This window comes from Pongo pygmaeus, chromosome 10 (assembly GCF_028885625.2).
Source record: "Pongo pygmaeus isolate AG05252 chromosome 10, NHGRI_mPonPyg2-v2.0_pri, whole genome shotgun sequence".
Taxonomy (NCBI): domain Eukaryota; kingdom Metazoa; phylum Chordata; class Mammalia; order Primates; family Hominidae; genus Pongo; species Pongo pygmaeus.
In genome coordinates, this window is record NC_072383.2 from 1,635,924 (window position 1) to 1,657,773 (window position 21,850).

General features: G+C 43.9%; 1 protein-coding gene across 1 annotated transcript in view; it reads left to right on the plus strand.

The window, feature by feature from the left end:
* WNT5B (Wnt family member 5B) overlaps positions 1-21,850 on the plus strand; it is a 122,641-nt gene that overhangs the window by 66,615 nt on the left and 34,176 nt on the right. The window lies entirely within an intron of this gene.

A 21,850-nucleotide genomic window follows, 5' to 3' on the forward strand; every position in this document is an offset into this window, starting at 1 on the left:
CTGTACTCATCTTAACCAATGAGCCCCTCCAGTCGGTGTTCTAGAAATTTCTAGAATTATCCATGACTACTTCCTTCTAGCATCTTCTGATGGTTTCCAGACACGCTGTGTGTGTTTCCCTCGGTACTTGATACATGAAAACTTCCCTCTACTTCTGCACGCTGCTGCGCCACCAATGCCCTCAGCCCGCTTTGCTTAGAGGGGAACAGCCTTCCCTAAGCCTTGTTTTAGGAGTTTCCTCCTTGTCATCGGCCTTAGACTATCAGTTGTATGGCTCAGTTGTACTGATAGTCAATATATTCGTATATGCTGAATCCAATTTACTTTTTGATTAAAATGGAATGACAGTTGAACTTGGTTTAAGGCAATCCAGTCGTGTTTGTTGGTTTATCAACTGTTTTATGGAACCAGGGCACAATTCCATTCAAGGATGTAGCCCCTGGGTCCTAAATGTCCGTACTAAGGATAGAATTTCAGAAGTTTCATTTTAGCTACCCCCAAACCAAGAATTTTTGGATCAGAGAAAATGATCTTCTGTATTTTAATTTATGGATCCACACAACTAGATACAAGACAAGCGGATTTATCAGAAAGGGAACATGGTTTCATTGATTCTTTGAGGACCTGAACAAGATTTGGAAGGGGTTCCATATTCAGCGTAGGAGACTAACTTTTGCCCAAGCAACCAGTATTAGACCAAATACATAGAGATTCAGTAATAGGCATAATACACCTTTTACACCCCTACCACTCCTCTTTCCTAAATCAGGAAATGCAGAAGCAAAAATTCTCGCCAGCTTGTTACCTCACCCACATTACAACGCAGTGTGAAGCCCATAGATTTTTATAACCTTCCTGAAAAAATAGACTGTACTGTTAGTCATCCAGTACATCCAGATGTACGGTGGCAGTAAGTGTCACGATTCTGGGTTATGCCTGGGCTTCACTCTTCTCCTGGGGGTTATCTAGGCTTTTATTCTTCTTAGTCACTTCTGCCTAAACTTTTACCTTAAATTCTGCGTGAAAGTCACTTTTTGGTTGTTCTGTGCACCTAGATGCGTTTGGGTTGATGTCAAGGCCTTAATCCAAAGCACCTTAGTGTAACTTAATCCTGCTTAATACAAAACAAAGTACCCCACACATTTGAGGGGAGTTTTAGACAAGGGACCTGACCAGCCTCGGACTAAGAAGGAGCCTAATGGTTTTCCTTCTCTAGAAAGGCCTTTGTTCTCAAATCTGAAGAGTCATTCAGAGGTGTCTGGAAGCACTTTCTCTAGAAGTTGGCCGTCTGGTCCTCGTTCTAGCAACAGTTTTTCTTGACTTGAATTCTAGAATCTTATTAACACAGAGCCTTTTATTTAAGGCACTCAAGTATATATTATAAGGATTTTCACCAATATGACTGTTTTCACCTTCAATAAATAGGAAATATAGCATCAAGAAGCATCACAGAAAAAGCATTCCTGGGGAAAAGGAACTAGGGCATAGAATGAACCCTATGCAGAATCTGAACACCTGGTGACTTTATGCTACTGAAGAAACTCTCCTTTCTGGGTCTCGGTTTCCTTGTGTAACACCAGGGTGATCTGACTAGGTAATCTTCAGGGACCTTTCTAGTAGGAACAGTCTGTGAGGCCAAGAGCCTAGCACACTGTCTCCTTAGCCCATGGAATTATACATTGTTCCTAATGCAGGCTCCAGATATTAAGAATAACTTCGAATACAGTAACTTCTTGGGAGTTTTGGTTTATGCTCAGACTTAGGACACAAAAATATATGGAGAGTACGTATAGACAGGAGACTCTGATTGTCCGGCAAAGATGTATTCCAATGTAGAAAATCCCGTGGCTTGCTCTTCATATTTTTAAAACTGGTTGAGATTTTTGTATATGATTTAACAAGTTGCAACCAGAAGTTTTTTTCTGAATGAACTATAGCCTGTTTAAAAGCAGAAATGATAGCCTTGTGTAGGGAGTCTCTCCAAATCCTTACCAAGAATTTTTTTTTTTTTAATTCTAGATTTTTCAGATGGAATGTGCTTTTCACCTGGGTAGGGGGGAAAATTAAGAAGCCCAACCCAAAGATCAAGCTTACCTAAGGATTCATACTTTCTCCTTCAGAAGGGGAAGACCTGGCAGGAAAGATCAGAAGAGCTCTGTAGCTTTTAACTCCTCATTCAAATATACATATATCTCTCCAAAAATAGTGGCCCAGAGTCTAGTTTATGGGTTGGGTAGAAGGAGTTAAAATAGGCCGGGCAAAGTGACTCATGCCTCTAATCCCAGCATTTTGGGAGGCCGATGCGGGATGATCACTTGAGGCCAGGAGTTCGAGACCAGCCTGGCCAACGTGGGGAAACCCCGTCTCTACTAAAAAAAAAAATGAAAATATTAGCCGGGCATGGCGGCACATGCCTGTAATCCCAGCTACTCAGGAGGCTGAGGCATGAGAATCGCATGAACCCAGGAGACAGAAGTTGCAGTGAGCTGGTACTGTGCCACTGCACTCCAGCCTGGGCGACAGAGCAAGAGACCTTGTCAAAAAAAAAAAAGTTAAAATATTTTGTGTCTGTTTTCCTTGAACTCTAGTGTATCTATGGCACAGTGCCTGCTATGTAGGAGACATTTTGTCAATGTTGTTGAACTGAAGTGAATGAGATGGATAATATAATAATAATCTCTTTATGAAAGACTTCATACATATCAAAACTTCTTCGAGAGTTCTGGGCAGCCATTAGTAATCTGAAGTTTATAATAAAATGCTGCCTTTCCAACTTCAAGGTTTCTTGAGAGTAACATTCATTCTGTTGCTAAGTATTTCTAAGTAGGAGTAGGAGAGCATCTCTCTCGACACTTCTTTGTGACAGAATATTAAACATAAGAGAGGGTGAGGATTTGATTCAGTGATTGCAAATAAAAGATTTAAGCAGAAACAACAACAACAAAAAGCCCTATTTAAAAATGGGCAAAGGATTTAAATAGACATTTCTCCAAAGAAGTTACACAAATGACCCACAGCACATGAAAAGATGCTCAACATCATTAGTCATTAGGGAAATGCAAATGAAAGCTACAATAAGATACCACCTCATATCCATAAGGGTGGCTACTATTAATAAAACAGAAAATAACAAGTATAGGTAAGGATCTGGAGAAAGTAGAATCCTGGTGCACTGCGGGTGAGAATGTAAAGTTGTGGACCAGGCACAGTGGCTCACACCTGTAATTCTAGCACTTTGGGAGGCTGAAGTGGGAGGATTGCTTGAGCCCAGGAGTTCAAGATCAGCCTGGGCAACATAGCAAGACCCCATCTCTATTATAAAAAATTGTGCAGCTGCTATGGAAAATGGTATGGCCATTTCTCAAAAAATTAAAAATAGACCTACCATATGATTCAGCAATTCGGTTTCTAGGTATGTACCTAAAAGAATTGAAAGCAGGGGCTCGAAGAGCTGTTTGTACATTCATGTTCATAGTAATGTTATTCATAATACCAGAAGTTAGAAGCAATCCGAATGTCCATTGACAAATGAATGGATAAACAAATTGTGGTATATACTCACAAGGGAATATTATTCAGCCTTGAAAAAGAAGGAGATTCTGACACATAGTACGACATGGATGAACCTTAAGGACACTGTGCTAAGTTAGTAAGCCAGTCACAAAAGGACAAATACTGTACAATTCCACTTATATGAGGTATCTAGAGTAGTCAAAATTATAGAAACAGAAAAAATAATCATTGCTAGGGGCTGGGGAGAGGGTTGATGTGGAATGGGGAGTTGTTTAATGGGTATAGAGTTTCAGTTTTACAAAATGGAAAAGTTCTGAAAATTGGTTGCACAATAATGTGAATATACCTAACACTACTGAGCTGTGCACTTAAAAATGGATCGGGCGTGGTGACTCATGCCTATAATCCCAGCACTTTGGGAGGCTGAGGAGGGCAGATTACCTGAGGTCAGGAGTTCGAGACCAGCCTGACCAACATGGAGAAACCTTGTCTCTACTAAAAATACAAAATTAGCTGGGCGTGGTGGCACATGCCTGTAATCCCAACTACTCAGGAGGCTGAGGCAGGAGAATCACTTAAACCCGGGAGGTGGAGGTTGCGGTGAGCCGAGATCGTGCCATTGCATTGCAGCCTGGGCAATAAGAGCAAAACTTCGTCTAAAAAAAACAAAAATAAACAAAAAAAATGGTTAAGATGACAAATTTTATGTTATGTGTACTTTACAATTAAAAATTTAAAAAAGATTTTAGCAGGACAAACATTTTGAAATAAAGATAGAAAAAAAAAGAGAGAAAAATAGGTGAAAAGTATTCTCACATCAACAGATTGCCAGGAACCCCCTGAGATATTTGAGATGTTCCCCCAAATTATTAGCTTACTGTATCTTGTAAATGTAGGCTAGGATCATCTTTATCCACTACCGTAAAAATAAGGGCTTGTGATCCAGGTAGCCAAAGCCTTCCCGTGAGGGTGAATGTGCACTATATTGTCCATACCGGAAAACCCGCGGAGGTGAAAGGGGATGCTGTGCTATTACTATTCACCCCCGATGGATGGTCACGCCCTTTTACTCTTGAAATGGGGTTGCCATTTGTAATTTGTTATTTGCAACTTTTGAGTGTTAACTATAATAGGTGTTTTTGTAGTTTTAGGCACCCAACCAAAGAATTAGAAATACGGTAATAGAATAATCTCAGATATCAGGTATTGTTTGTTCAATGTTGACAAACACCTTAGGTACTTGTTACAAAACAGGTAGATAGAACAACTCTAGAAAAATAAAGTGTGTTGTAAATGTAGCCAATTCCAGGTCACTGAACACTTAGAAAGACGGGTTTTCAATGTATTCAATCATTCAGGCTGGGCAGGGTGGCTGTAATCTCAGCACTCTGGGAGGCCAGGCTGGGAGGATTGCTTGATCCCAAGAGTTTGAGACCAGCCTAGGCAACATAGCAAGGTCCCATCTCTACAAGAAATAAAAATAAAAATAATTAGCCAGGCGTGATGGCATGCACCTGCAGTCCCAGCTAGTCAGGAGGCTGAGGCAAGCGGGAAGACCGCTGGGCCAGGAGGTCAAGGCTGCAATGAACTGTGCTTGCCCCCCTGCACTCCAGCTTGGGTGACAGAGCCAGACCATCTCTCAAGAAAAAAAATTCGGGAAAATATTAATACAAATTATATACATTGCCTGTGCTATGAAATAAACAAAGATGTAGAAGATTATGTTTTTGCCTTTAAGAACTTGGGATCCAGCAGGTGAGCTAGAAAATACCTGTGACAGTGACAGTATTTGTTAGTGTTATAAGTGCCAGCAGAGTGATAGAAATAAAGTTCTCAGTTTGGAGGATCCGTAGTGAAACCTAGAATTTGAATAGGTGTTGATGGGAAGAATGTCGTTACATTATAGTGGAAATTTTTTTAGAGAATAGGCTGAAGTTTTACATTGTTTAGAAAAAAATAAGAACATTACAATAGCAACCATGTATTGTCATACATTGTTATGGATCTTCCATATTGAGGCATCAGTTAATCTAAAAAATCTAAAAAATCACTTTCCCAAAGAATTCTTAGCTTTTATTTTTCCCAAGAATAAGAGATCTGGAAAAAAAAAAAAAAAGAATAAGAGATCTGGCTGGGCACAGTGGATCATTCCCGTAATCCCAGCATTTGGGGAGGTTGAAGCGGGAGGATCGCTTCAGCCCAAGAGTTCAAGATCAGCCTGGGCAACACAGGGAGACCCTGTCCCTACAAAGTTAAATTTAAAAAATTCGCCAGACACAGTGGTGCGCACCTGTAATCCCAGCTATTCATGAGGCTGAGGTAGGAGGATAGTTTGAGCCCAGGAGGTCGAGGCTGCAGTGAGCCGTGATCACACCAGTGCACTCCAGCCTGGGTAACAGAGAGAGAGAGGAGAGAGAGAAAAAAGAGAAACCTTTATTTTAACTCTTATGTATCTGGAATTGGAATTCAGTATCTGAAGTCAGAAAATTTTAATTCATGGTCTGGACTTTGCAACTGTTTTTGCTGGACTTTGCAACTGTTTTTACAACTGAGATTGCCTCAAAAAAAAATTTGTTTTAGTCAGCTCTCTCCTCATTTGCCCCATTCTTCTTCTAACAATAGAACCAGACAAGGATGGAAAAAGAGGGAAGTTCAGGGTGTCCTGTCTGTGGCGTCCATGTGTGACTCTCCCCTACGTGCCCGTGCCTTCTGTTCCCATTTCCTGTGAGCTGTGTTCACAGCACACTTGGAGTCTGAAGCTGTGTGTTTGAATCCTTGCCCTCCCACTGTAGTCTGTTGCATGACCTGTGGCAAAGTCACTCAATTCTTTGAGCTTCAATTTCCTCATCTATAAAACGAAAGTGATTGCTGTTCACGGAGCTGTGGTGAGATGCATTAAGAAAACATCCACGAGAAAGGAAAGGCCTAGTGCATACCCGGCACATAGTAGGGACCTAGTAAATGCTGTTTTTGTTTTTTTCTTTTATAAAGATGCACTTTGAAAAAGAAAAAAAAAAAAACCTTTACAGATGTGCCTCAAAATTATACAGATGTACATTTGCTGACAGTTAAACTTTTTTTAAACTTTACTTCCTGTTTTAAAGAAATGTACAGGTTTGAAGCTGGGTGCAGTGGCTCACGCCTGTAATCCCAGCACTTTGGCAGGCCGAGGCAGGCGAATCACAGGGTCAGGAATTCGAGACCAGGCTGGCTAACTTGGTGAAATCCCATCTCTACTAAAACAGCTCATTTTACAACCTATGAAGAGGGTTCATTATTATCTCCATTTTACAGATTACAAATTAGCCGGGCGTACTGGTGGGTGCCTGTAATCTCAGCTACTCGGGAGGCTGAGGCAGGAGAATAGCTTGAACCTGAGATGTGGAGGTTGCAGTGAGCGAGATCACTCCACTGCACTCCAGCCTGGGCAACAGAGTGAGACTCCGTCTCAAAAAAAAGAAAAAGAAATGTACAGGTTCAAGCACTGGAAACATAACAAAAGTGTAGGCGCATAAGAGAATGATCTTTCAGGTAGGGCCAGCCGTCCGCTTGCATCTTATCTTCTCCTCTGTAAGTCAGGAAGGGTAGCATGTTCCATTCACCTGCAAAGAAATAGTCCATAACTCCTTTTCTGCCAGACATCCATCCGTCCTGTGGCCTTGGACCTATGGTTTCACTACCAACTCTTACTCTTTCTTTTTTTTTGAGACAGAGTCTCACTTTGTCGACCAAGCTGGAGTGCAGTGGCACGATCTCAGCTCACGGCAACCTCCGCCTCCTGGGTTCAAGCGATTCTCCTGCCTCAGCCTCCGGAGTAGCTAGGATTACAGGCACCTGCCACCACGCCTGGCTGACTTTTGTATTATTAGTAGAGATGGGGTTTCACCATGTTGGCCAGGCTGGTTTTGAACTCCTGACCTCAGGTGACCCACCCGTCTCAGCCTCCCAAAGTGCTGGGATTATAGGCGTGAGTCATTACGCCTGGCCCAACTGTTACTCTTTCTTTTGCTTAGAGCGGTGGTTCTGAAGCTTGACTAGGCATCAGAATAAACTCAAGGGCTTCCTGATGCAGGACATCTGGGGAGAGGCCTGAGAATTTGCATTTCTCACATTGCTGTCAGCATTACCTGGGAACTGGGGTTCACAGAACTGAGAATCACTGGTAGAACCTCCTAGTACCCATCTTTTTTTTTCCTTCTTTAAAACTTTTGTTAAATTATACTTCTTAAAAGCTCTCTCTTTTTTGGCAAAATAAAAATAATACAGGAAAAAACTATAGTCCCCCGCCCCCCTCCGTCTTCTGTCTTTTAGATCATAAGCTCCTCTGATACAAAGGTTGAAATTTTCTCCAGTGATATGGTGAAAAGAATTTAGGTTTTACAGTCAGATGAATTCTAGGATAAAATCTTGACTCTGTCACTTATTAGCTCTATGACTTTGGACAAGTGATTTAACCACTAAGAGCCTCAATTGTCTCATCTATGAAATGGAACTAGTGATTTCCAAATCTTGGGAGTTTTGTGAGGGTTGACTGGGGTAATGTGTGTAACCTCCTAGTACCGTGACAGACCGTAATGTAAATAGCCTAATGTTTACAGAGCATTGATTGAGCAGTAGGCCTTCTTTTAAGGTCTTTACATTTATGAACTTCCCTAATTGTCACAACAGCTCATTTTACAACCTATGAAGAGGGTTCATTATTATCTCCATTTTACAGGTGAGGAAGTACGGCCCAGAGAAGTGACTTGCTCAAGACCAAACAGCTAGCTGAACTGGAATTTTAATCCTGTGATCTGGATCTAGAGCCCATATCCCAGCCACCATGCTTTGCTGCGTTGACAATATAAGTTTAGCAGTCGGCCTTGCTAGGATGCAGTTACTCGATGATGCCACGTAAAGAGAGGTCCATGACACAGACAGATAAATGCCACATGTTCTCACTCATGTGTGGGAGCTAAAAACAACTGAGCTCATAGAAATAGAAGTAGGGGTGAGGCACTGTGGCTCACGTCTGTAATCCCAGCACTTTGGGAAGCCGAGGTGGGTGGCTCACTTGAGGTCAGGAATTCGAGACCAGCCTGGGCAACATGTGGAGACCCCCATCTCTACAAAAATACAAAAATGAGCCTGGCATTGTGGTGCGCATCAGGGATCCCAGCTACTCTGGAGGCTAAGATGGGAGGATTGCTTGAGCCCAGGAGGTCGAGGCTGCAGTGAGGTATGATCACACCACTGCACTCCAGCCTGGGTAACAGAGGGAGACCCTGTCTGAAAGAAAGAGGCTGGGAAGGGCAGCAGGGAGGGGACGACAGGAATAGGTTGGTTAATGGATGTAAAATTACAGCTAGACAGGAGGAATGAGTTCTAGTGTTCTAAAGCACCGTAGGGCGAATATAGTTAACAATTTATTTTATTTGCTCAAAAAGCTAGAAGAGAGGGTTTTCAGTGTTCCCAACACAAAGAAATAGTTTTCGAGGTGTTGGATATGCTGATTACCCTGATTGGATCCATTACACATAGCATACATGGATAGAAATAGCACTCTGTGCTCTATAAATGTGTACAATTTTTACATGTCAACTGAAAATAAAAGGAAAAAAAGATGTGCAAATATGTTTTGAGATCTTTAAAGTGCCATGTAAATGTGTAGCATGTTTTGCTTGTTAGGAGTACGGCTGTCCCATTACGTATTTGAACAACTCCTCATAAAGTACCTTTGGCTTGGGAAAAAAATAGAGTTAACAGTGAGTGTGATATTGACCATGCTGTGAGCAGGACCTGCTCACGGTGAGGCATGGTGGGGTCATGGAAGACACTCGAAGGCTCTGGTTGGTTTGAAAGCCAAAGTAGGTCAGAGTGTGTGTGTGGGGGGTGAGTGTGTGTGTGAGAGTGTGTGGGGTGAGTGTGAGAGAGTGTGTGGGGGAGGGTGTGTGTGTGTGTGAGAGACAGAGTGTGTGGGGGGGTGTGAGTGTGTGTCTGAGAGAGTGTGTGGGGGGTATGTGAGAGTGTGTGGGGGAGGGTGTGTGTGGGGGGTGTGTGTGAGAGAGTGTGAGTGTGGGGGGAGGGACTGTGTGTGTGAGTGTGTGTGTGTGAGAGAGAGACAGAGTGTGTGGGGGGTGTGTGTGAGAGTGTGTGTGTGGGGGTGTGTGAGTGTGTGTGAGAGAGTGTGTGGGGAGGGTGTGTGAGTGTGTGTGTGTGGGGGTGTGTGTGAGAGTGTGGGGGTGTGTGTGTGAGTGTGTGTGGGTGTGTGAGAGTGAGTGTGTGTGAGAGTGTGGGTGTGTGTGTGTGTGTGAGAGTGTGGGGTTGTGTGTGAGAGAGAGCGCATGTGTGTGTGTGAGAGTGTGTGTGAGTGTGTGTGGGGTGTGTGAGAGAGTGTGTGTGTGAGAGTGTGTGTGTGAGAGTGTGTGTGTGGGGTGTATGAGTGTGTGAGTGTGTGTGAGAGAGAGTGAGTGTGAGAGTGTGAGAGTGTGTGTGGGGGGGTGTGTGAGAGAGTGTGTATGGGTGTATGTGTGTCAGAGAGTGAGTGTGTGTGAGAGAGTGTGTGGGGGGAGGGTGTGTGTGAGAGAGTGTGAGAGTGTGTGGGGGTGTGTGTGTGTGTGAGAGTGTGTGGGGGGTGTGTGAGAGAGTGTGTATGGGTGTGTGTGTGTGAGAGAGTGTGTGTGAAAGTGTGTGTGGGGAGGGTGTGTGTGTGTCAGAGTGTGTGTGTGAGAGAGTGTGTGGGGGGAGGGTTGTGTGTGTGTGTGTGAGACAGAGTGTATGTGTGTGTGAGAGAGTGTGTGGGGGGGGTGTGTGAGAGTGTATGTGGGTGTGTGAGAGTGTGTGTGTGAGAGTGTGTGGGGGGAGGGTGTGTGTGTGAGAGAGACAGAGTGTGTGTGTGTGTGTTTGTGCTTGTGTGAGTGTGTGTACTGCTGGTGGATATGCTGATCTGTTTCATGCCTTCAGCCCCACAGCTGGCTGTGCCCTTGCATGACCAGGAATGTGTTTGTGTGTAATTATGTCACCCTCTAGCGGTGACTTCCCTACTAGCCCTTTATCCTTGAAAAGCCCACTCTGGTGTCGGTGACCTCTCTTCCCAGTGAGAGCCCGGGAGCAGAACTTCAGGGAGATTTTGGCAGGGAGGGACAGTGCTGGGAAAAGCGGGGTGTGGCCGGGCTTGAAGAGAGTGACAGGGCCTGGGAAGAGTGAAAAGTACAACTAGGACTAATGATGAGTGCACCCCTGCCGAGCAGAAGGGAAAGCAGGAGCAGGCGAGGCACAGCTTCTGGAGAGGAGAGAAGACGCTCTCAAGGGGAGGCTCTTGCATGTCAATTTTTGTCAAGTGCCATTTTATGTTTGTGGGGTGGGATGATTCCCGCAGCTAGAGCTCTTTCCAGAATGTCAGTACTGAGGGCCGAAGTGGGCGTGGAGAAGCAATATTTTAAAGCAGTTTCAATTCTGTTTTCCAAGGGAAGTAGGCACAGGTTTAGAGACTGCCTAGAGCTGACTAATTCCAAATGTTCACCACCGTGGAGTGGACTGCTGACTCGGCTGCTTCTGCCTAGCCTGGGGCTGTGTTCTCTCTGCCAGTAAAGGTCATTTTTATCAGGATCCTCGTAGGCTTTTGCATGTTGATAAATATTTCAAAAGACAAGGGGGAATCAAGATCAGTCTTACTCAGAGCGGATTTGGAACTCCGCGTTAGGCGGGACGCTGCCGCCCGAGGCCTGACTGAGCCAGAATGCGAAGGGTACTCCCTTTTTGAAAAGGTGCTGGCGCCAGGCCAGGCTTTGCTGGAAAGTCCTATCTGGATGCGCCAGAGCATTTACATTTCTTACATAATGTCAGACCCAGAGGAGCTTTAGGGATCAGCCCAGCTACAGAGTTCACAGCCAGGTCCCCTTTTCTGCCAAGAGGATAGGGTTAAAGGTTTAAAAAAAACAGCCAGAATCTCAAGGGGCAGAAAAGCAAAGGCTCAGCCTTGCCAGCATTAACTCTTCACACCCCAGAAAAGATGGTTCTGAGATAAAACCACACCCTTATGTCACATGATGCCACTGCCTTCCTGAATCCAGCCATTCCTAAAGAGGTCAGTAACACCAAGCACTGACCTTCCGCCTTGTGTGCAGGAAATTGAAGAAGCATGAAAACCCTGTCCACATTTTCTCTAAAGTTGGAACAGCTCGCCTGGGGCTTCAGACTGAGCTTCAATCTCAAGCTTCAGTGAGATTCTTTGTTGTTTATTTTTTATTTTTAAACTATTTGGCCAGGCGCGGTGGCTCACGCCTGTAATCCCAGCAGTTTGGGAGGCCGAGGTAGGCAGATCACCTGAGGTCAGGAGTTCGAGATCAGCCTGGCCAACATGGTGAAACCCCTTCTCTACTAAAAATACAAAAATTAGCCAGTGTGATGGTGTACGCCTGTAATCCCACCTGCTCAGGAGGCTGAAGCAGGTGAATCGCATGAACCTGGGAGGCGGAGGTTGCAGTCAGCTGAGATGGAGCAACTGCACTCAGCATGGGCGACAGAGCAAGACTCCGTCTCAAAATAAATAAACTAACTAACTAACTTACTATTGAAGGCCAAAGAGTTCAAGTAACTAACATAAGAAATCAGTGGCTACTGTTGTAACCATCAAGAATTCTTTAATGGGCCAGGTGCAGTGGCTCATGCCTGTAATCCCAACACTTTGGGAGGCCGAGGCAGGTGGATTACGAGGTCAGGAGTTCGGGATCAGCCTGGCCAATATGGTGAAACCCTGTCTCTACTAAAAATACAAAAATTAGCTGGGTGTGATGGAGCACACCTGTAATCCTAGCTACTCAGGAGGCTGAGGCAGAATTGCTTGAACTGGGGAGGTGGAGGTTGCAGTGAGCTGAGATCACGCAACTGCACTCCAGCCTGGGTGACAGAGCGAGACTCTGTCTCAGAAAAAAAAAAGAAAGAAAGAAAAAAAAAAAGAATTCCTTAATTTAACTGGTTCAGGGAACCTAAATGAGAGCTGTCACATAATAGCAAATCTTAGTAACCAGATGACACTCAAAGCAGGTGTAGATATTTAACAAAAGCACTGTGTAGACATTTAATGACAGTGGTTGCTTTTTGTTTGCTTGCTTTTTGTTTGTTTGTTTACCAATAAAAATAAGGCAGAGAATGAGAAGTCACTTTCTCAGGGTCACAGGAACAATTCAGGTTGAGCGCATCTCTCCTCCGACCTGCCGAACGTCTTTGAGTCTCCTCACCCAGGCGCACACTCAGGATTGCAGTCATCGCTATTGTTGCCTTTATTTATTTTGAGATGGAGTCTCGCTCTTGTCACCCAGGCTGGAGTGCAGTGACGCGATCTCGGCTCACTGCAACCTCCGCCTCCCGGGTTCAAGGGATTCTCCTGCCTCAGCCTCCCGAATAGCTGGGATTACAGGCGTGTACCACTACGCTCAGCTAATTTTTTTTTTTTTGTATTTTTAATAGAGACGGGGTTTCACCATGTTGGCCAGGCTGGTCTTGAACTCTTGACTTCAGGTGATCCACCCGTCTCGGCCTCCCAAAGTGCTGGGATTACAGGTACGAGCCACTGCACCTGGCCTATTGTTGCCTTTTTACTTGATATTTCAATAAATTTGTGAGCAATTGGAATGGTTTCGCTGCAGTACATAAAAGTTTGATCACTTAGACTGCTATGTGATGAAGATTGCTCAGTGATCTTCCTGCAATAAGGGAGGAAAAGGAGAAATTTCAAATGGAGTGATTATGGATGTCCCCAGGCATGTCAATGGCTGCTAAAGTGCTATGGAAAAATGGAAAACACAATCTCTGGGATCTTCCTTTCACCCATTTTCCTGCTTTTATATCTATAAACTTTAAAAAGTAGGGCATACTTTAAGCAATAGTATACTAAGAAATTGTCACCGCTGGCAGAGCTAAAATTGAGTCAGCTTGCCTTGTGATTTAATCGGAAACGTGTCTTAGTCTGTAAAGCTTCACTACAGGAAATGCCCAGGAGCTGCTAATGAAGTTTAATACACATTTGCTTCCTTAACGCTATATTAACATCCTGACTGTCACAACTTTCATTGTAAACCTATTGCTTATTAAAAACACCCTGTAAGTGTGACAAACTGACAGAAAGTTGGGGCTACTACATGAATTAATATACTAACTAGTATTTTTCAGTGTTACATAGTATAAGATAGTAAGTGCTTGAAATATGAGCATTTTGAAATCCTTGGCCAGCATAATCCCATCGTTAACCCTGAGTTTTCCACGGCTCTAGGAAGAGAGCAGGTGGTTCACTTCCAACCATGGGTTGTGTTCCAAACTAAGCATTTTTGTTTGTTTTGTTTTTTTCTTTTAAAGAAAATCAAGTTTATTTTTGAAACTGTTCATTTTAATTCTAAGACAAAGCTAGAAAAAGAAGAATGGAAGATCTGGAAAAAAGCATTGTCAACTGTCACTGTCCTACGGTCGGAGAGAAATGTCTTACAAACGGAAAAAAAAGTTGAAGAGAACGAGAAGTTTGTGGTGTTACGTAAGAGGAAGCGCCCAGATCACATATAAAAGCCAACTGCTTCACGCCCTGTTCCTAAATATTAGGGATGCAAAATACGTGATGGCAGTAAGTCAGAGCCTGGTTTCCTAAATATTTCTTAAATGTTAGGGATCCTGAGAGATCCCTAAACAAGTAGAAAATTCTTTTTTTTTTTTTTTCTTTTTGAGACAGGGTCTCACTCTGTTGCCTAGGCTGAAGTGCAATGGCATAATCATGGCTCACTGCAGCCTCAACCTCCTGGGCTCCTGGGCTCCTTGGGTGATCCTCCCACCTCAGCCTCCCGAGTAGTTCCGCTACAGCCAGCCACCATGCCTGGCTAATTTTGTATTTTTAGTAGAGACAGGGTTTCTCCATGTTGGTCAGGCTGGTTTCGAACTCCTGACCTCAAGTGATCCACCTGCCTTGGCCTCCCAAAGTGCTGGGATTACAGGCGTGAGACACTGCACCTGGCCAACAAGTAGAAAATACTATTCTGAATGAGTATGTGTGTGCTTGCTGGGAGAATATTTCCTAGTGTTTCCTAGATCCTTGTTAGTTGACTTTCCACCCACAAACCCCCAGAAGGAGTAAACTGTCTCTAAATATCAGAATAAACAACAACAATGAAACAACTTTTATATTTTTATTTCTTTTTCTTTTCTTTTTTTTTTTTTTTTGAGAGGAGTCTTGCTCTGTCGCCCAGGCTGGAGTGCAGTGGCGCGATCTTGGCTCGCCGCAAGCTCCGCCTCCCGAGTTCACGCCATTCTCCTGCCTCAGCCTCCCGAGTAGCTGGGACTACAGGCGCCCGCCACCATGCCAGGCTAATTTTTTGTATTTTTTTTTTAGTAGAGACGGGGTTTTACCGTGTTGGCCAGAATGGTCTCGATCTCCTGACCTTGTGATCCGCCCGCCTCAGCCTCCCAAAGTGCTGGGATTACAGGCGTGAGCCACCGCGCCCGGCCTTTTTTTTTTTTTTTTTTTTTAGACAGGGTCTCACTCTGTTGCTCAGGCTGGAGTGCAGTGGTGTAATCATGGCTCACTGCAGGCTTGAACTCCTGGTCTCAAGCAATTCTCCTGCCCCAGCCTACCAACCAGCTGGGACTACAGGCATGTGCCACCACACCCAGCTAATTTTAAAATTTTCTGTAGAGACAGGGTCTCCCTATATTGCTCAGGGTGGTCTCTAACTCCTGGTCTCAAGTGATCCTCCTGCCTCATCCTCCCAAAATGCTGGGATTTCCGGCATGGGCCACAGTGCCCAGCTAAAACAACTTTTAAAAGGTAGATTAGAGATCCAACTAGATTCTACTCCTGCATTTACCTGCAGCGTATCAATTTGGTTTGCCCATGGTTAGGTGGTTCTTGGTCTGGGTCTTAGTTTCATGGGTCTGTGCATATGTGGAAACTCATCAGCTGTATATTTAAGACTTGTGCGTTTTACTCTGTGTGTTTTGTTTCAATTTTTAAAAGCTTTTATTTATTTATTTTTTAAGTCAGAAGGGGTTTAATGGGTCAAGAAAAGTTTACTCCTGTGCACACAAATTATCTCAAGTTCTGTTTGTTCAAACAGGGTAACCAAACAGGGACAGATTCTACAGTGGCTGCTGCCCAGGGTTTTACACAGATGGGAGCATGGCCGTACCCCTGAACCCGCCAACCTTCTCTTGCCTGTGATTACCACTGTTTCCCCGGCGTTTTCCGGCCTGGCTGCTCTCACTGCTGAACTAGGGCAAGGATTTTGTTTCTCTTCATTACCCTTCACCTTGCCAGGCCTCTGTTCATCCCATCCCTCAGCCCCTAGTACAAAGTATGCAGTTAGCCCTCCATAAATGTTGACTCTAATTTTGATTATTTTTCTCTGGTTAGTATGTGTTGGGGGCCGGGTGCAGTGGCTTATGCCTGTAATCTCAAAACTATGGGAGGCCAAGGTGAGAGGATCACTTGAGCCCGGGAGTTCAAAACCAGCTTGGGCAATACAGTGAGACCTAGTCTCTTACTTTTTTTTGAAAATAATTAAAAATAAATATGTGTTGGGGTGGGCAGTGAGTGTGGGAAAGAAGGGGGAAGGGGAGATTGTTTCTAATGTACAGATGGGGAGAAGTCTGGGGCTGTGTAGGAGCTGGGGTGAAGAGCACAAGGCATTCTGGTTTTGCCTCTGTATTTGATGATGTTTTCTTAATGTTGGAAAAATGCAATAGTTTTATCATTTGCCACATACCTTCCCATGCTGTTCCCTACTGAACCAAATCAGGTCATATTATACTGGCTATGTTATACTGCGCTGTTTTCCATTGACTTTTTGGTTATTGATATTGGCTTTTAGTGTTGGGTATGTGGTTTCTTTTCACACAAACATGAGTACATTGTACCACTGAGGTTTTCCTAGGGGTTCAGTCATTTTGAGTTGGAGATGGTCACTGGGATGCATTTTTACATTCCTGTTCTCACTTTTTTTTTTTTTGAGACAGAGTCTCGCTCTGTCACCCAGGCTGGAGTGTGCAGTGGTGTGATCTCGCCTCACTGCAAGCTCCGCCTCCTGGGTTCACGCCATTCTCCTGCCTCAGCCTCCCGAGTAGCTGGGACTACAGGCGCCCACCACCACGCCCAGCTAATTTTTTGTATTTTTAGTAGAGACGGGGTTTCATTGTGTTAGCCAGGATGGTCTCGATCTCCTGACCTCGTGATCCGCCCGCCTCGGCCTCCCAGAGTGCTGGGATTACAGGCGTGAGCCACCGCGCCCGGCTCCTGTTCTCACTTTCATCTGTGGGTGCCACCCAGAGCATAGGCTTTCTATGGAACAGTGAATGTGCTTACATATGAGTAAAAGAAGCGAGGTTTTTCTTATGCAGCCCGGGAGACAAGGAAACCGCGGTGATGCCGTGTGCCAGTAGCATGCATTTATTTGTGGTATATCAGAGCCTCAGATCCAGCCTTCCCAGACAGTAACGTCCACAAGGATGAGGCTCTTTTGCAGGAGACAGAGAACACACCTCCCTTATTCCTGCTCCAGCAGTTGAGATCTGCTGGAGACCCTTACTCATGTTTCCTGGACTTGAACTTTAGGACACTGGCCACTGGGCATTTTTTGCAGAGGGTACTCATTAGAATTTCTCTTTCTGTCAGTTTTTTAGCCTATTTTTTAAGCTAAATTTCTAAATGCTTTTGAAACCAACAGTGTGGTTTTATTTTGCTGATAGAACCCAGATGTGAGGAGGGAGTTATTTTTTTTTTTCTTCCATCATTTGAATCATTGCACAAGCACTATATCACCTAGAAACAGAGGGTGATTTCAGGACAGTGCTGTGGCCACAAAGCATGGTTAGGTTCGGAAAAGCAGCAGGGGAAAAAAAATGCCTTCTGATTCAACACTTCCGTTCTATGTGATTTAAGCACATATCTAGTTACAAGGTTTCTTTGGCAAAAACAATTTTTTGCACTGGAGTTAGCCAGGCAAAGCCAGCGTCCCCCTGGCCAGTTGAGTTTGAGGACCCATCTGCCTCACACATCATTAGCAGCATTGTTTGTTTAGGGCTCTTCTGTAGAATGTTTATTCATGGAGAAGTAGAAGAAAACTCAAACAGCTCAGCTGGATTTCCAGGTCCTGCGTGGAATTTGTAACCCCTTTGACTTCTTAACTGAGAAAATTGGATGCGGCTGTCACCGAAAGATAATAAATATGGAACCCCACAATGCTATGCTTGCAGCCACTTTTATTCCATTGAATTTCACACATAATGAAAGGCAGGCATACTCTGAGAGGCACAGAGCTGAACCAATGCTGAGAATCCTGCAATTCCAAGTAGGTTGAGCTGGTGACAATTCTGGGCAAAATACTTTAGTCCTCTTTAGTTGGCCGCTGGCTAAAACATGGAGGCAGTAATACCTCCTCCTGTTATCCTACTGTGAGTGTTCTGCTTTTAAAACTAAAAAAACGATGAAAGAGGAAATACAAGTGATTAGTTAACACCTAAAAAATGTATGCCCTCACGAATAATCAAAGAAAGGCAGTTTAAAATTTGATAGCATTTTTTCCCTATTGTGAGAAAGAATTTTTTAAAATGATAATATCCAAACATCTTAATTAGCTTTTGTCATTTAAAACTAAAACCCAGTTTAGTGTTTTATTAGACTTTACTTTCATGAAAGGTTGGGAATTCTAAAAATAACTTATTTTGAAAGAGTAATGAATGGCCCAACAAACTTAATGGTGCAATTCAAGCTATTGGTTGACTGGTCAATAGATGCTAGAGAAGTTAGGACTGGAAAACACGTTAGGGCTTATGTGGCTCTGCCCTGTCATTTTCTTTTTTTTTTTTTTTTTTTTTTTTTTTTTTGAGACAGAGTCTCGCTCTGTCTCCCAGGCTGGAGTGCAGTGGCGCGATCTCAGCTCACTGCAAGCTCCACCTCCTGGGTTCACGCCTTTCTCCTGCCTCAGCCTCCCGAGTAGCTGGGACTACAGGCGCCCACCACCACACCCGGCTAACTTTTTTTGTATTTTTAGTAGAGGTGGGGTTTCACCGTGTTCGCCAGGATGGATGCCTCATCATTTTCTAACTGAGAAAGCTGGGACCTAGAAATGTTGTGTGACTTGTCTAGGGTCACACAGTTGTACGGAGGCTGGAATTGCGTTAGTAAAACATGATGAGTTCTTATTTAGATCTTGCTCTCAGCAAATAGCTTCATATAGGATTAAACTTTTTGTTTTCAATACCTCAAGGATGTTGTGCTTCCCTGTCTTTCGAGATAGACAAGATGTCCAAGACCTCAAATCAGGCACTGTTCCCTTATTTATTCTTTGTCCTTAAATGAACGAGTGGCTGGATACCTCTACATCTTTAGAAAAAAAGTTTTTTGAGATACAGTCTTACTTTGCCACCCAGGCTGGAGTGCAGCTGCATGATTGTGGCTCACTGCAACCTCCAACTCCTGGGCCAAGCGATCCTCCCACCTCAGCCTCCTGAGTAGCTGGGACTGCAAGTGTGCACCACCATGCCTAGCTAATGTTTTTATTTTTGTAGAGATAGGGGTCTCACTATGTTCCCCAGGCTGGTCTGGAACTCCTGGGCTCAAGTGATCCTCCCACCTCAGCCTCCCAAACTGCTGGGATTGCAGGCGTGAGCCACCACATCCAGCCTAGATCTGTTTAATGGGGATAATAATCCTTGCACAATTGATGTCCCTTTGATAATCTTAAAAACCCCTTGAGCAACTACAAATAAAAATAAGGTATGTACAGTCTAAAAGGGGGATAAAAAGTACATAGGTAAGTCTAATACAAAACAGAATAAGTGTTGTAAGAGGTTGTATTAGTTAAGGTCTTGCAGTTCCTGTAACAAACAAATCTCCCAAATGTAAATTGGCTCTAGAATCATAGAAATTTATTTCTAGCCCATGTAAAAGCCAAAATAGATGTTCGTTATTATCAGGCAGGTCTCCCTCTGGTAATTTTGGGGCTTGGGCTTCTTCTGATTTATCACTCTACCTTTGGCCTGGTTTTGAAGGCCACCATGCTTGTCTGCATCAAGCTGAAAGAAGAAAAATGAGCTTGGAGGTCTCCTGGTTGGAGATTTTTAGAGGCCAGGCCTGGGAGTTGCAGACATCACTTCTTCTAGCATACCTTTAGATAGCACCCAGTCATATGACCACCTCTTGGTGCAGTGGATGCTGGGTAATGTAGTCCAGCGGCATGCAATTTTAGTGACCATCAAGTAATCTCTGCTGCAGTGGGCTTTGAGGGCCCAAAGGAGGAGGACGTCATATGAGAATGAAGTAACTTATTGGACAAATACACACATGCCTAGGAGGGTGGAAATAACTAATAATTATTTCTACTATTAACGGTCATTTTGTCTTAATTTTAATAAGAGGGTTATGTATCTCTTACATATTACAGATAATCTTCAGGAATTTTAGGAATTCCTAAATTTATCCTAATATTTAGGAATTCTTAAATTCCTGAAAATAAGGTGGGATATGTATCTCAATTTGTTTGTATTTTCAGGAGTGCTGACTCTTTCTGATCCATGGCCTGTGCTTACAAGATAGCCGGATCCCATGGAGATCACACCTGCTCCAGTCATCTCATGCAGCTTGGGAGGTGACCACAGAAACAATGGGCCCTCCCCAAAGCCACATGCGGATAGACTATAGTCAGGACTCTTCATCTCCATTCGGCAGTGACCAGAGGCCAGTGGCCCGAGGCCTGTGCTGGTGGTTTGTTCCAGCTGCTGACATTTGTCATCCCTTGGCTGCATAAGGCACAGACCACACCTCCTCGTCTCTTTTCCACTCAGGCTGACAGTGCTGTCCTTCTGCCCCTTGTAGTGTTTCTACTGAATCAGACCTCCCAGCTGGGCTCCCACCTTGCAGATGCTTACCCTCCACACTCCATCCATCATTATTGGAGCAAACGATTACCAGAGCTTTTCTAAATCCACATCTGATGATGCCTTTCCCCTGTTCAGATGCCTCGGATGTCTCCTGCAGATGACAGGAGATGCCCACACTCCTTATAAGGGGGCCCCAATAGGAAGGTTCTGCTTCACGAAGAATTAATGACTTTTGTTTGTCTTTAGATTTTGGCTTTGGTTCTCTCTCTCTCTGTCTCTCTTTCTCTCCCCCTTCCCTTTTCTGTTTTCCAAAGTTGAATTTTGGACTTGAAACTACGTGTCATGCGTTTCTCAGGCCTCTGTGCCTTTGCTCCGTGGGTGGGTCTCATTCTCCTATCTCCAGCTGTGAGAATCCTGCCTGTCCTCTTAGGGACAGGTTCAAATACCATCACCCCCAGAAAGCATCCCCACCGTTGGAACGACATAGTCTTTCTCAGGTGTTTGGATAGTAATTGATACCTCCATTATAACGTATTGCCCTGCTAAATATTATAATCACATACATTTGCCTCACCTCTACAAGATTCCTGTTATTCAACTAAGAGTTCCTGTTACTCGACTTTGAGTAAGACCTAATAGATGCTCAATAATATTAGTTGATTTGAATTAAGAGTCACAGAAAGAACTCCATTTAAATTACTTTTTGGCATTTTCACTGGGTCGGAACTTTTTCGTTTACTCTGAGTAGCAAATTTAAAATAGCAAACAATTTGGTTCTGATCATGGGAAATTGCTCTCAAGGTCATTGCAAAATGGCTGCTTTTCCTAAAGATTATCTGTAATGATGGGAAGTATGGGTTGTCATTGGAATAGAAAATGGTTGTCTCCATGGCTGGTAGGTGGGGTCTTGCTCCTGGGCGGTAGGTTAGAGTTTGCTACCCTTACGTTGAGTGCCATGGTACTTTGCAAGTAACTCTGTTAAAGCTCCTACTGCACCATGTTGAAACAATAGATTTCAAATGGAACTTTCGGTTTTGTACAAGTGATGATTTGTTTCCTTGCCTGGCTTCCACTCTAGACCAGCACTATGAGAGAATCCATAAACTCTCTGTGATCATGGAAACGTTCTATAATCCGTGCTGTCCAAAACAATAGCCGCTAGCCACTTGTGGCTACTGAGCCCTTGAAATGAGGCTTCTGCAATGGAGGAACTGAACCTTTAATTTAAATTCATTTTTAATTTAAATAGCCACATGTGGCCAGTGGCTACCATCTTGGGCAGTGATATTGAGTTCCTAGGAGAGTAGCATTTTATTAATTTATTAGAATATCCTATACAGTACTGTGTATTGAGTAAACCTACAATAAGCATTTGTTAAATGATGAACAGTTAACATTTATTGAGTGCCGGCTGAATGCTAGGTGCTTCCCAGACGCTGTCCTTGTGTTACCATCATTTTCTGCAGAGCCCCGTTTTGGGGCAGCATAGACAGCAAGCTTGACC